This window comes from Hyla sarda, chromosome 1, assembly GCF_029499605.1.
Source record: "Hyla sarda isolate aHylSar1 chromosome 1, aHylSar1.hap1, whole genome shotgun sequence".
NCBI lineage: Eukaryota > Metazoa > Chordata > Amphibia > Anura > Hylidae > Hyla > Hyla sarda.
The window spans coordinates 147,422,438-147,436,864 of NC_079189.1; the positions used below are offsets into that span (position 1 = coordinate 147,422,438).

At 41.6% G+C, this 14,427-nt stretch overlaps 1 protein-coding gene across 4 annotated transcripts in view; it reads right to left on the bottom strand.

The window, feature by feature from the left end:
* ARHGAP10 (Rho GTPase activating protein 10) overlaps positions 1–14,427 on the bottom strand; it is a 280,920-nt gene that overhangs the window by 215,275 nt on the left and 51,218 nt on the right. The window contains exon 1 of one of the 4 annotated variants that reach the window (XM_056562832.1): positions 13,663–13,766. The exons of the other annotated variants lie outside the window; for them this stretch is intronic. The gene's annotated coding sequence lies outside the window, so the exon portion shown is untranslated. Of the gene's footprint in view, positions 1–13,662; positions 13,767–14,427 lie in introns of those variants that run through there. 4 annotated transcript variants of the gene reach the window in all.

Here is a 14,427-nt window from a genome sequence, read left to right on the forward strand (position 1 = left end):
GTGGGTGTTAATGTCCTTTTCTGCAGATGTATGCACTTTCTGTAAGCCAGGTTGGACCTGGAATACATATGCAACCTTTAAATAGAGATGCGACTTTGTTTACTTCATAAATAGCGACTATCGCATTTGATAAATACATGTCCACTGCAAAGTAAAAAAAAATTCATAAAAATTACTATGTGAGCAGATTTCAGAAATGTGCTTTGGAATAAGCAAATATACACAAAAAAATCTACTACTGAGCTTGATAAATCTCCTTAATTCCTTGTGAAATGTAGTTTTTGCTTACACCATAAAAAATGATTGTGGTGGAAAGTAGGAAACAAAAATCATGTGCTGGAAGAAATGTAACATAAGTCGATGACATGTCTACATTAAAACATGTGACAGGAGTTCTGCAAATTAACTCTCGTAAAATAATTATTTTCAATAAGAAATTAAGAAGGAACTAATTTCTTAAAATGATTTGAAGTGTTTTTCAGAAAGAGAAGTGAAGCAATGGAAGAGCAGAGAATACCAAAAGCTGTCCACAAAGTCTTGTATTGGATCTGCCATAAAACTAAAAACAGGTCTAAAAACAGTACAAAAAAATAATAAAAATGACAAACTTTCACTAGTGTCATGCTGCCTGAACCATCAGCAACACAAGACACTGGCAGGCTCCATATCTTTATCAGAGATATCATACTTATCATAGTTGGAGCTTTTGCTGGAAACAATACAATGCAAGAGAGGTTCACTCCTAACTTGTTTTATGGTGTCCTGATAAAGCATTACCGTATTTTTCGTCATATAAGACGCACCTAATTTTATAGGATAAAAATCTAGAAAATAAAGATTCTGAACCAAATACAATGTAAAGTACAGGACAGTGATCTTCAACCTGCGGACCTTCAGATGTTGCAAAACTACAACTCCCAGCACGCCCAGACAGCCGTTGGCTGTCCGGGCATGCTGGGAGTTGTAGTTTTGCAACATCTGGAGGTCCGCAGGTTGAAGACCACTGGTATAGGAGGCAATACTCACGTGTCCCCGCCGCACCGGACCAGTCACTGCTGCGCTAGATGTCGCCCTCCATCGCTGTCGCCCCGTCCCCGTCGCTCCGGAACGTCTCTACTGCCAGGTATCCTCGCTCTCCGTTGCAGCCATGAAGCCGCTACACACGCCGTTCCTATTGGATGTTGGGACGGCATGCGCAACGACGTGATGATGACGAAGGAGAGCGCCGGCCATGCAGGGGATCCCGGCACGGAGCAGACACAGAGGAGGCAAGTAAGGTGCCTCCCGGTGTCCTGTAAGCTGTTCGGGACGCCGCGATAGTGTTATTTTCGCTTCAGATGCGGCGGTCAGCCTTGAACACCGTGTCTGAAGGATTAATACAGGGCATCACCGCGATCGATGATGTCATGTATTAGCCGAGGGTCCCGGACGTTGATGGGGACCGCCGCGATAGGGGTGTATTCGCCGTATAAGATGCACTAACTTTCCCCCCCCCCCAGTTTTGGGGAAGAAAAAGTGCATCTTATACGGCCAAAAATACGGTATATTTAAACAGTTCCCTAATATTTAAAAGGGTTATTCAGGAAAAAACTTTTTTTTTATATATCAACTGGCTCCAGAAAGTTAAACAGATTTGTAAATTACTTCTATTAAAAAATCTTAATCTTTCAGTACTTATGAGCTTCTGAAGTTAAGGTTGTTCTTTTCTGTCTAAATCCTCTCTGATGACACGTGTCTCGGGAAACGCCCAGTTTAGAAGCAAATTCCCATAGCAAACCTCTTCAAAAATGGGTGTTTCCCGAGACACGTGTCATCAGAGAGCACTTACACAGAAAAGAACAACCTTAACTTCAGAAGCTCATAAGTACTGAAAGGATTAAGATTTTTTAATAGAAGTAATTTACAAATCTGTTTAACTTTCTGGAGCCAGTTGATATATAAAAAAAAGTTTTTTCCTGGAATACCCCTTTAAGGCCAGAAACAAGAGACAGAGAGACAGTAACTAGTCATCCAGCACTTATTGTTGGCTCATTCATAGAAGTAATCCAATGCCAGAATGTTGTGAATCAGACACATGGGCTATAAGTATCAAATACTGGATTTTCTCTTCTCCTACATTATAAGCCAATACAGTATTGTAGTTTCTCCACCAGTTCTTCCTTATGGATGAAGCATCCCGCTGTCTGGAGCAAAGCCAAACATTAGTGGAAAACTGTCAGACAAACAGAAAGATGTGTTTTTAGCTGGGGACAACGTAACAATAGTTGCCCTGTTTTCTCATGAAGGCTGTGGGTGAATCCGGCCATCTCGGCCTTATATATGCTCATTGTCAACTCACACATGCAGTGAGGCCATCATAACACTGGTATAAGATCAGCAAACCATAGAAACAGGGCTGGGGTCCTCCTGAATCAGGGCATTTATACAGAACACAACATGGAATCTAGCAGGGCCGCTCGCTATTCTCTTCCATTACCAAAGGAAACACATGATAAACATTACAGAGGAAGGATACAGCTCCAGAAGCAAAGCTGCAAAAGGAACGCAACAGAATTTAGGGAAAGTAAGCAAAAGAAAAGACAAAATACTGTGTTAAGAGATAGGGGACTATGAAAGAGACAAATTTAAAGGGGTACTCTCCTGGAAAACATTTTTTTTTTTTTTAATCAGCTGGTGCCAGAAAGTTAAACAGATTTGTAAATTAAATAGATACAAAAAAGAAGGGATGTGCAGCTCTCAATTAACTAGCCGAGGTAAGGAGGTTGTACACCTACACCTGGTGTTGGGGTATGCTAAATAAATCTAAACAGTAACCAACCACTCAAGACTAGTACCAGTTACCTGATACATAGATGAACAATATAAATAGTAAATGCCTTGATCGTGCTTCAATTACAAGATACAAATTTTGAAAGAAATATAAATTATTTTATTTCAATTGCATTTTAAATAAAATAATTACATTTCTTTCAAAATTTGTATCTTGTAATTGAAGCACGATCAAGGCATTTACTATTTATATTGTTCATCTATGTATCAGGTAACTGGTACTAGTCTTGAGGGGTTGGCTACTGTTTAGATTTGTAAATTACTTCAATTAAAAAATCTTAATCCTTCTAGTACTTATCAGCCGCTGTATGACAGTGCTTTTCTTTTCGAATTTCCTTTCTGTCTGACCACAATGCTCTCTGCTGACACCTCTGTCCATTTTAGGAACCGTCCAGAGTAGGAGCAAATCCCCATAGAAAACCTATCCTGCTCTGGACAGTTCCTAAAATGGACAGAGGTGTCAGCAGAGAGCGCTTTGGTCATACTAGAAAGGAGATTCCAAAAGAAAAGAACTTCCTGTGGATCATACAGCAGCTGATAAGTACTGGAAAGATTAAGATTTTTTAATAGAAGTAATTTACAAATCTGTAACTTTCTGGCACCAGTTGATTAAAAAAAATAGATGTTTTCCAGTGGAGTACCCCTTTAAAAGGTATCTGAAAATACATGCCAATATGGTATACACAATGCTGCCTGAAGTGTCATGTGCCGGATAACTGTAGTCTGCAAGGTAATTTATAGAAAACTACTGTTTAGTCTTTAGAAAAATTATTGTGAACTCCGTGTAAAGGGGATCTATAACCTACAATGCACAGGTCCTGACTTACTGAATGTATTACAGCCTGGAGCTGTGATAGCAGTTCTGCTGGACAGTCAACAATCCGCAGACATGTTACCAGAGAGGTCCCTGGCAGCTTAGCAGAGATTCAGATAGTATTTTCACCATCAGATAAGTGTACAATGTCTGGTGTAAAGAGGTAACTTCCCAGGAGTGTAATGAGCACTGTCAGATCCAAAAACTATTTTTATGTTGTTACCGATGAAAATTAAAGACCTTTTATAATATGGTTGTTTAACCCCTTCAGGACGGAGCCCATTTTGGCCTTAAGGACCGGAGCGTTTTTTGCACATCTGACCACTGTCACTTTAATCATTAATAACTCTGGAATGCTTTTAGTTATCATTCTGATTCCGAGATTGTTTTTTCGTGACATATTCTACTTTAACATAGTGGTAAATTTTTGTCGATACTTGCATCCTTTCTTGGTGAAAAATCCGTAAATTTGATGAAAAATTTGAAAATTTAGCATTTTTCTAACTTTGAAGCTTTCTGCTTGTAAGGAAAATGGATATTACGAATACATTTTTTTTTGGTTCACATATACAATATGTCTACTTTATGTTTGCATCATAAAATTGACGTGTTTTTACTTTTGGAAGACACCAGAGGGCTTCAACGGTCAGCAGCAATTTTCCGATTTTTCACAAAATTTTCAAACTCAGTATTTTTCAGGGACCAGTTCAGGTTTGAAGTGGATTTGAAGGGTCTTCATATTAGAAATACCCCATAAATGACCCCATTATAAAAACTACACCCCCCAAAGTATTCAAAATGACATTCAGTAAGTGTTTTAACCCTTTAGGTGTTTCACACGAATAGCAGCAAAGTGAAGGAGAAAATTCACAATCTTCATTTTTTACACTCACATGTTCTTGTAGACCCAATTTTAGAATTTTTACAAGGGGTAAAAGGACAAAATTTTTACTTGTATTTGTAGCCCAATTTCTCTCGAGTAAGCACATACCTCATATGTCTATGTAAAATGTTCGGCGGGCGCAGTAGAGGGCTCAGAAGGGAAGGAGCGACAAGGGGATTTTGGAGAGTACGTTTTTCTGAAATGGTTTTTGGGGGGGCATGTTACCTTTAGGAAGCCCTTATGGTGCCAGAACAGCAAAAAAAACCCACATGGCATACCATTTTGGAAACTAGACCCCTCGGGGAATGTAACATGGGATAAAGTGAACCTTAATACCCCACAGGTGTTTCACGACTTTTGCAAATGTAAAAAAAAAATAAAAATTTTACCTAAAATGCTTGTTTTCCCAAAAAATTTTTATTTTTAAAAAGGGTAATAGCAGAAAATACCCCTAAAAATTTGAAGCCCAATTTCTCCCGATTCAGAAAACACCCCATATGGGGGTGAAAAGTGCTCTGCTGGCGCACTACAGGTCTCAGAAGAGAAGGAGTCACATTTGGCTTTTTGAAAGCGAATTTTGCTCTGGGGGCATGCCGCATTTAGGAAGCCCCTATGGTGCCAGGATAGCAAAAAAACCCCCACATGGCATACCATTTTGGAAACTAGACCCCTCGGGGAACGTAACAAGGGGTTAAGTGAACCTTTATACCCCACAGGTGTTTCACGACTTTTGCATATGTAAAAATTTATTTATTTTTTTTACCTAAAATGCTTGTTTTCCCCAAAATTTTACATTTTTAAAAAGGGTAAAAGCAGAAAATACCCCCCAAAATTTGTAACACAATTTCTCCCGAGTACGGCGATACCCCATATGTGACCCTAAACTGTTGCCTTGAAATACGACAGGGCTCCAAAGTGAGAGCGCCATGCGCATTTGAGGCCTAAATTAGGGATTGCATAGGGGTGGACATAGGGGTATTCTACGCCAGTGATTCCCAAACAGGGTGCCTCCAGCTGTTGCAAAACTCCCAGCATGCCTGGACAGTCAACGGCTGTCCGACAATACTGGGAGTTGTTTTGCAACAGCTGGAGGCTCCGTTCTGGAAACAGTGGCGTACCAGACGTTTTTCATTTTTATTGGGGAGGGGAGGGGGGCTGTGTAGGGGTATGTGTATATGTAGTGTTTTTTACTTTTTATTTTATTTTTTGTGGTAGTGTAGTGTAGTGTTTTTAGGGTACAGTCGCACGGGCGGGGGGTTCACAGTAGTTTCTCGCTGGCAATTTGAGCTGCAGCAGAAAGTTTGCGGCAGCTCAAATTTGCAGCCAGATACTTACTGTAATCCTCCGCCCATGTGAGTGTACCCTGTACGTTCACATTGGGGGGGGGACATCCAGCTGTTGCATAACTACAACTCCCAGCATGCCCGTTGGCTGTCGGTGACTGCTGAGAGTTGTAGTTTTGCAACAACTGTAGGTACACTGGTTATGTATCACTGAGTTTGTGACCTAACTCAGTGTTTCACAACCAGTGTGCCTCCAGCTGTTGCAAAACTACAACTCCCAGCATGTACGGTGCATGGTGTAAGGTGACTGCTGAGAGTTTTAGTTTGCAACAGCTGGAGGCACACCGGTCGTGAAACACTGAGTTAGGTAAAAAAAAACTCTTGAGTTTCACAACCAGTGTGCCTTCAGCTGTTGCAAAACTACAACTCTCAGCAGTCACCGACAGCCAACGGGCATGCTGGGAGTTGTAGTTATGCAACCAGCAGATGCACCACTACAACTCCCAGCATGCACTTTAGCTGTTTGTGCAAGCTGGGAGTTGTAGTTAGACAACAGCTGAAGGTACACTTTTCCATAGAAATAATGTGCCTCCAGCTGTTGCAAAACCATAAGTCCCAGCATGCCCATAAGGGAATGCTGGGAGTTGTGGTGGTCTGCCTCCTGCTGTTGCATAACTACAGCTCCCAGCATGCCCTTTTTGCATGCTGGGAGCTGTTGCTAAGCAACAGCAGGAGGCTGTAACTCACCTCCTGCTGTTGCTTCATCGCTGGACTGTCCCTCGCCGCCGCAGCTGCTCCTGGGGCCCCGATCCCAACAGGGGCGCCGGGGATCGGGGTCCCCAGCACCGGGGGTCGTCTTCCCGCACCCGCTCACGCCCTCCGGAAGAGGGGCGGAGCGGGTGCGGGAGTGACACCCGCAGCAGGCGCCCTGATTGGTCGGCCGGTAATCCGGCCGACGAATCAGGGCGATCGTGAGGTGGCACCAGTGCCACCTCACCCCTGCAGGCTCTGGCTGTTCGGGGCCGTCAGAGACGGCCCCGAACAGCCAGTAATTCCGGGTCACCGGGTCACCGGAGACCCGATTGACCCGGAATCGCCGCAGATCGCTGGACTGAATTGTCCAGCGATCTGCGGCGATCGCCGACATGGGGGGGCATAATGACCCCCCTGGGCGATATGCCGGGATGCCTGCTGAACGATTTCAGCAGGCATCCGGCTCCGGTCCCCAACCGGCTAGCGGTGGGGGCCGGAATTCCCACGGGCGTATGGATACGCCCTCGGTCCTTAAGGACTCGGGATGCAGGGCGTATCCATACGCCCTATGTCCTGAAGAGGTTAAAAAAAAAAAAAAAAAAAAGTTTGAATATTAAATAAAGAAAACGGCTTGTGAAAATCCACCTTTAAGGGTCCCATTCCTTCTGGGACACCAACCAGTCCTGCAGCAGCATCAGCATGTCCATGAGTCATGGACAAGAGATGACTCATGGACAAGGCTGCATGAGCAGACACACCAACACCTCCAACCATTACATCTGTAAAGACTGTTTTCTGCCTTCTTCAGTAAAGTTCCAGTAGCATCAAAACCTGCTTTGGACTCTTATTTAATATATGCCGTTTTGGGTTGGTTGTCGGTGGTGCCCTACAACATACAACCACATGCTGGCGTCACGAACACTAGGGGTTAACAACATCTTGCCCTCGGGGTTAATACCATCTGATCCCACCACCGACACCGCTACACCCCGTGGTCCCGCTATACACCATGGGGCACCACAGAAGCATAAAAATCACACGTACATGGTCAGGATTAGGTACTGAGTGACATTACATTTTTTCCTGTGGGATCTGACAGCTACACTTTAAAAATAACCAGAGCATGATCTGTGCAAATGGTGATCAGCAAGGAATTCTGGGAAATTGCAGGTCAGAACCCACAGATTTTAAATGTAATTCAACATTATATTGCAGAACACAACTAGGAATCAGTTAAAGGATCTGTACATGTATGTACTTTCAAAGTTACTGGATGTTCTATATTTATTTTAATTCTATAAGTAAATAATGGATTATTGCCAATGAACGCTAGCAATAGTGTGTCTTACATGAGCGGAATACAAACACGTTTTTACATCGGTATAACCACATTTCTGCTGACCTGAACTCACAGCTGTCGCTTTGGGTATTAGAGTCGGGGAAAAAACGCATCTGGATTACCCTCATATGAAACTGGCCTACAATGTGATTCAGCCAGTGCTAACCAGTATGACACCAGTATGCATCCCCTTATGTGACATCATTTAGAGCAGTGGTCTCAAACTGTGGCCCCTCCAGATGTTGCAAAACTTGCACATCGGAGTCGGTGGAGCAGTACCGCGCGGATTTTGACCGAGGATTTATGTGCCTTATGGCTGGTATGATATGCTAATCTGAAATAAAAGGCCGACCCCTACCCACTTAAATGTGTAAACTGGTGTCCTGTTTCTTTATTTCAGGGGGAGGGGCCTGGTTGGGTACATTAGGAGCTGGCAGGGTCTCAGCAGTCTGCCAAAAAAGCTGGAATTACTAGCAGTCTTTTTTTGCTATAGAAACATCCTTTTGGGGCTGAAATCATGGACCAAAAACTGGATGTGTGTACATAGCCTTGAGGTTTCGGCACCTGTCCGGAACCAAGATGATAATAAAGAAACAGCATCGCTATATAGCCAACCATGCTAGTCATTGCGTCTTGGGATTTCTGGGATTCAAGCAGCTCTAGTTTTCGCACACCATATAAATCCTTTAAGGTATTCCACTGGCAATTTTCAAGGATTCCAGTTAGAGTTCACATAAAGGACAAGCTTCAAAAACAAAATGCTTCAGATGAATGACGGAAAATATGATTAAAGAAATGGAACAGATAAACAAGACAGAAGGCCCTGGATCTCTCAAGACCTATTACATAACCAATGCATTAACAGTCGATAAATCATTATTCACACTGGGATGTAGCTCTTGACAATAACCCAGCATGTAAGGATTGTGTAAGGGCGTCCATACACCTTATACTAGCAGCCTTTGGCAGGCAGTCTACGGGGGTTCTCCTGACCCTTCATTGACATATGACATTGATGGAGAGAAGGGTCAGATGTGTCCCGCTTGTCCTAGGACCAGAAGAGTATGGCTGCGGCTCACCCCTTCTCATAGACAATACATGAACATTTAGCCACGCTGAACATTAATGTATATGGGGAGGTCAGGAGAGATAACCGTGGACCAAGCAAACTTTCTGTTGACAGTTGTAGAAAGCGTATGACTACCCTTAGAAATAGGTTCACACCATCATGGGGCTAAGTAGACTGTTGGTGGTTTATGTTTCGCAGTGGATAAATGTACGCCTTTTTGAAGCAGAACCTTGACATAGAACTTCCAGCAAAAATAGTTATACAAGGTACCAGGCCTCTTGTCCAACTGAAAGATTTCCCACCAAAATATGTCCTAAACACTTCTCTGGTCACCAATGGACACGATAAGTAGAGTAACTACCGATAGATATTGTTAAGGTTGTTGCTTTTTATTTTCCAGACAGCATTATTACTTTATGCTTTGCACAATTTTTATTATGGGCTGATTAAGAGGAAGCAGGAACACCTGGCAATATACCTTTGTCCATTATTCAATGGTGCCTATAGCATTGTTCCCTGGTCGACAAGCGTCATAAGACTACAATGCAAGAAATTTGTATTCTGACAGCTGCATTAATATTAGCCGTCATGGTTCGGTGAAAAAAAGCCATGGCAATCCTCAATAGAATATTTGGACTACTTGAGCAAAGTCCAACATGTAGTCCTGGCACTAAACTAGTATTCTGATAAAATCTTTAGACATCGCAGATTAAACTGTGTACAAAACATACCAGGTTTGAAGGAATGGGACCCCATATCCATTAATAGTGACAAGGGGTATTCTAGCTTAAAACACTTCTCCTGTAACCACAAGATTAGGGACAAGTGTAAGATCTTTGATTTTGAGGACAGGAACCCAAGTTGATCCTCAGAAGGGAGCAGCAAGTCCTGCATGCACTCCACCACTCCATTCATTGTCTATGGAAGCAAAGGGGAAAGCCAAGTGGCACTTATGCCCTATCCTGTGAATAGGAAATAAATTGGTTTAAGTTGGAACACCCCTTGAAATGGTCATTGTAATTTAAAAAAAAATCAGTAGTACATGCAAATAAAATAAACTTTGTAATATATTTTAACCCCTTAAAGGACAAAGCCCATTTTGACCTTAAAGGGGTACTTCGCCCCTAGACATCTTATCCCCTATCCAAAGGATAGGGGATAAGATGTCTGAACACGGTGGTCCCGCTGCTAGGTCACCGCCCGCCCCCTTGTGGGATCATGCCCCACCCCCTCAATGCAAGCCTATGGGAGGGGGTGTGACGGCCACCACGCCCCCTCCCATTGACTTGCATTGAGGGGGCAGGGCGTGACATCACGAGGGGGCAGGGCCGTGACATTGCGATACCGCGTCCCCTGTATTGTCAGTAATTAGCCACGGATCAAACACAGCTTCAGGCTGCTCATGTACAGGGGTGCAGCAAGAGAGATTGGAGAGGTCCCCAGCAGCAGAACCACTGCAATCAGACATCTTATTCCCTATCGTTTGGATAGGGTATAAGATGTCTAGGGGCAGAGTACCCCATTAACCCCTTCAGGACCGGGCCAATTTTGGCCTTAAGTACCAAGGCTCATTTTTAAATCTGACCTGACCTACTTTAAGTTGTAATAACTTCGGGGCATGTAAAATTATCAAAGTGATTCCGAGATTGTTTTTTTGTGATATATTGTACTCGTAGTGGTAAATTTTTATCCATAGATTCAGAATTTTGTGTGAAAAAATTTAAAATATTGCATTTTATCTGAATTCCAGATTCTCTACTTTATAAGAAAAATATTCATGCCACAGTTATTTATTCACATTTACAATATGTCTACTTTACGTTGGCATCTTTTGTTAAATGTCCTTTCACTTTATTAGGACGCTATGGGGATTAGAAGTTTGGCAGCAATTTTAAAAAATTTTGAGAAAATTTCAAAATCAGACATTTTTAGGGACCAGTTCAGTCCTAAAGTAGATTTGAGGGGCCTGTATGCTAGATACCCCCATAAACCACCCCAAAACAAAAACTGCCCCTCTCAAAGTAATCAAAATGACATTTGGGAAGTTTATTAACCCTTTAGGTGTTTCACGTAAATGAAAGCAAAGTGAAACTGGAATTACATTTTTTTTATTTTTCTTGCAGATATATTATTTTGCAAACTTTTTAACACAGCAGGTGCTGATTGAGTAATGCAACTCAAAAATGTATTCCCCCTAATTCTGATGTATTTAGGAATGTCCCATGTGTAGCCCTAGAGTGCTCCATGACACACACACAGGCCTCATGACATGAAATTTTTTTTTTTGAGTTTTTCATTTTTTTTTTTTTTTAGCAATTGAGCTTTGTTAGGGCCTGCTTTTTGTTGGACAAGTTGCAGTTTTCAATGGTACTATTTTGGAATACATCTGACATTTTGATAACTTTTATAACATTTTCAGTTCGGCAGGATTAACAAAAAGCAGTATTCCTTGTGGTTTTTTTTGGTGTTCAGCATGCGGTATAAATGACATGATAATTTGATTCTGCAGGGTGAAACAATTATGGCAATACCTCATTTATGTACTCATTTATGGTTTATCATATTTATTAGAGATGAGCGAAGTTACAGTGATTCGATTCGTCAGGGACTTCTTGGCTCGGCGGTTGCTGACTTTAGCCTGCATAAATTAGTTCAGCTTTCAGGTGCTCCGGTGGGCTGGAAAAGGTGGATACAGTCCACCTTTTCAAAGCAATGCACTTTGGTTTTTCCCTCTAAAATCATAATGCTTTCACTTTTGCACCTACAGACCCATATAAGGGCTTGTTTTTTGTGTCACCAATTGCATTTTGTAATGACAACAATCATTTAATAAGGAAATCTATTGCAAAAGCAAAAAAATATATATATTTGTGGGGTGAAATTGAAGAAACACACAGACCATTTTGTAACTTTTGGGGTTTCTGTTTCTAGACAGTGCATTTTTCGGTAGCAATGATAACTTATGTTTATTTTTATTATTTTATTTTACCACTTTAAAAAAATTATAACTACATGCACCAACATTTGTATGTCTGTCTAAAATTATCATGTTCTGACCCCTATAACTTTTATTTTTCCGTATACAGGGCTATATGAGGGCTCATTTTTTGCGCCATGATCTGCAGTTTTTATCAGAACCAATTTTATCTTGATGGGACTTTTTGATTGCTTTTTATTAAAGGTATATGAAGTGATCAAAAATGCACAGTTTTGGACTTTGGTGTTTTTTTACGTGTACGCCATCGACTGTGCGGTTAAACTAACCTTATATTTTAATAGTTTGGACATTTACCACACATGATTATGTTTATTTTTGATTACATTATTTTATTTACAAAATGGTAAAAGGAGAATGATTCAAACTTTTATTAATGGAAGGGGTTAATTCACTTTTACTAACTGTTTTTTTCTTCTTTATAGTCCCTATAGGGGGCTACAGGTGAAACTCTAAAAATTTGAATATCGTGGAAAAGTTAATTTCTTTTATCAATGCAACTTCGGCTCCTTTCACACTATGACTGTTGCTTTGTTACAAAAGGACATTAATGGCTTTTTTTCTACTTTGGCTGCCAATAACGTCCATTATTTTAACGGAGCAAAACGGGAGTTATAACGGGCAAAGAGGATCCCATTCATTTGAATGGGATACCTCTAATGTCCGTTGTAAGTCCCGTTATGATAACGGGAGAAAATGACATGACATGCACAAATTTTTCTCCCACTATCTTCCTAACGGCCAGTAGACTAACTGGCACAAACGTCAGTGTGAAAGAAGCCTTAAAAGGTTAAACTAATATATAAGAGACTCATAATTGTGATGATTATGGCTTACAGCTAATGAAAACCCCAAAGCTGCCCCCCCCCCCCCCAATTACTATGATTTTGGGAGCCATGGCATCTGCTGGTGTTGGTCCACTGTGCTTCATTAAGTCCAGGGTCAACCCCAGGAGATTTTGGAGCATGTCATGCTTCCTTTCCTTTTAAGTTGCATTACTAGAACACAATGGACTTTTGCACGATATTCACATTTTTCGACTTTCAACTGTATAATATGCAATCTGAAGATTGCATACACTGTTTAATGCTATGCCATAGCATAACAATGATCTGTGTTATCGGTGCTCTGCTGCTCTAGCCTGCCATGTCTGGCCAGAGCCTCAGAGCACCAATCGGACAGCGAGGAGGCAGGTAAGGGCCCTACCGCCGTCTACTCAGCTGATCGGGAACCACGATTTTGCCACAGATGTCCCAATCCGCTAACAGGCACCATTAACCCTGCACTAAAGTGTTAATGCTGGGCATTGGCTCATAGCAACCGGGACCCACCAGGTTTGAAGCGTTCTCCGCTCGTGAGAATTCTTTAAACCTCGGTAACGGGACCAGGGCATACAGGTATGCCCCTGGTCCTTAAGTACCAGGATGCAAGGGCGGACCTGTACGCTCTTCTTCCTGGAGGGGTTAAAAAATAAAAAATAAAGCCAGGCTTATTTACTGCTCTGCCTCCTGAACTTTCATTCACTCTGAATAAAAGCTACAATCTGTCTTGTTTTTGCAGATGGACTAGCAACCACTGAGAGATCAGTTTACATCTGAAGGGTGAGGGGAGATGGTTGGGAGGAGTCATTGGAGAGAGCTAAAAGTGGAGACTTTAAAGAGATTACACAATATCTAATTGGGAGTATAAGATCTCACCCAGTGCTGGATTCACAGCTTAGACAACTCATTACTGCTCTATAATGTTTCTACATGTTGCTGAAGCTTCTCAGGATGTATCACAGAAATACAGGAGAGCAGGATCCCCTCTTTTCTGTGTGTGCAGTGAATGGGTGACATCATAGATGATATGTTCCAGTCAATAGATCAGGGACAGCTTAGAGATGAAGTCTGCAGAATTCTGATGAAAATGCTGTTTACAAGTTATATTATGGCCTGAAAAAGTTATATTCCTCATTCACACACGTGACAGCTTATTCTGAAAAGTTGCCTAAAATGACAAGTACGCTTCAACTTAAATAGATTTTTTTTGTGCTTGTCTTTTTGTTATGGTATACAATACATTAATATAAAAAGTCTCATATTATATCCCTCAGCACACACATTAAATAATTCCCCACTGTCTGTAAGACATGTCTGATCACCTTTATTCTTAACATGGAACTGGATAAAATCTAAAATGATAACGTCAACAGAGAAGCAGCTCGATCTTATTAAATAGGGATTTCTACAGCAACTAGAAGTGTATTCTTGACAAGCCTGTAAGCAGGTGTCTGAACATTTCTCTGGAACGCAGCCAAACATGTGACACGCTTGGCACACAATGTGCGTATACCACATACACAAACGCTCACACACAGCTTGGAAAAAGTGAACATAGTTTTCAAACAGATCCTAAAAACAGATGTTTTCAATCTGCCACAATAAGAGGGACTGGAAAGGTTCATCATTGGAAGGTAGATC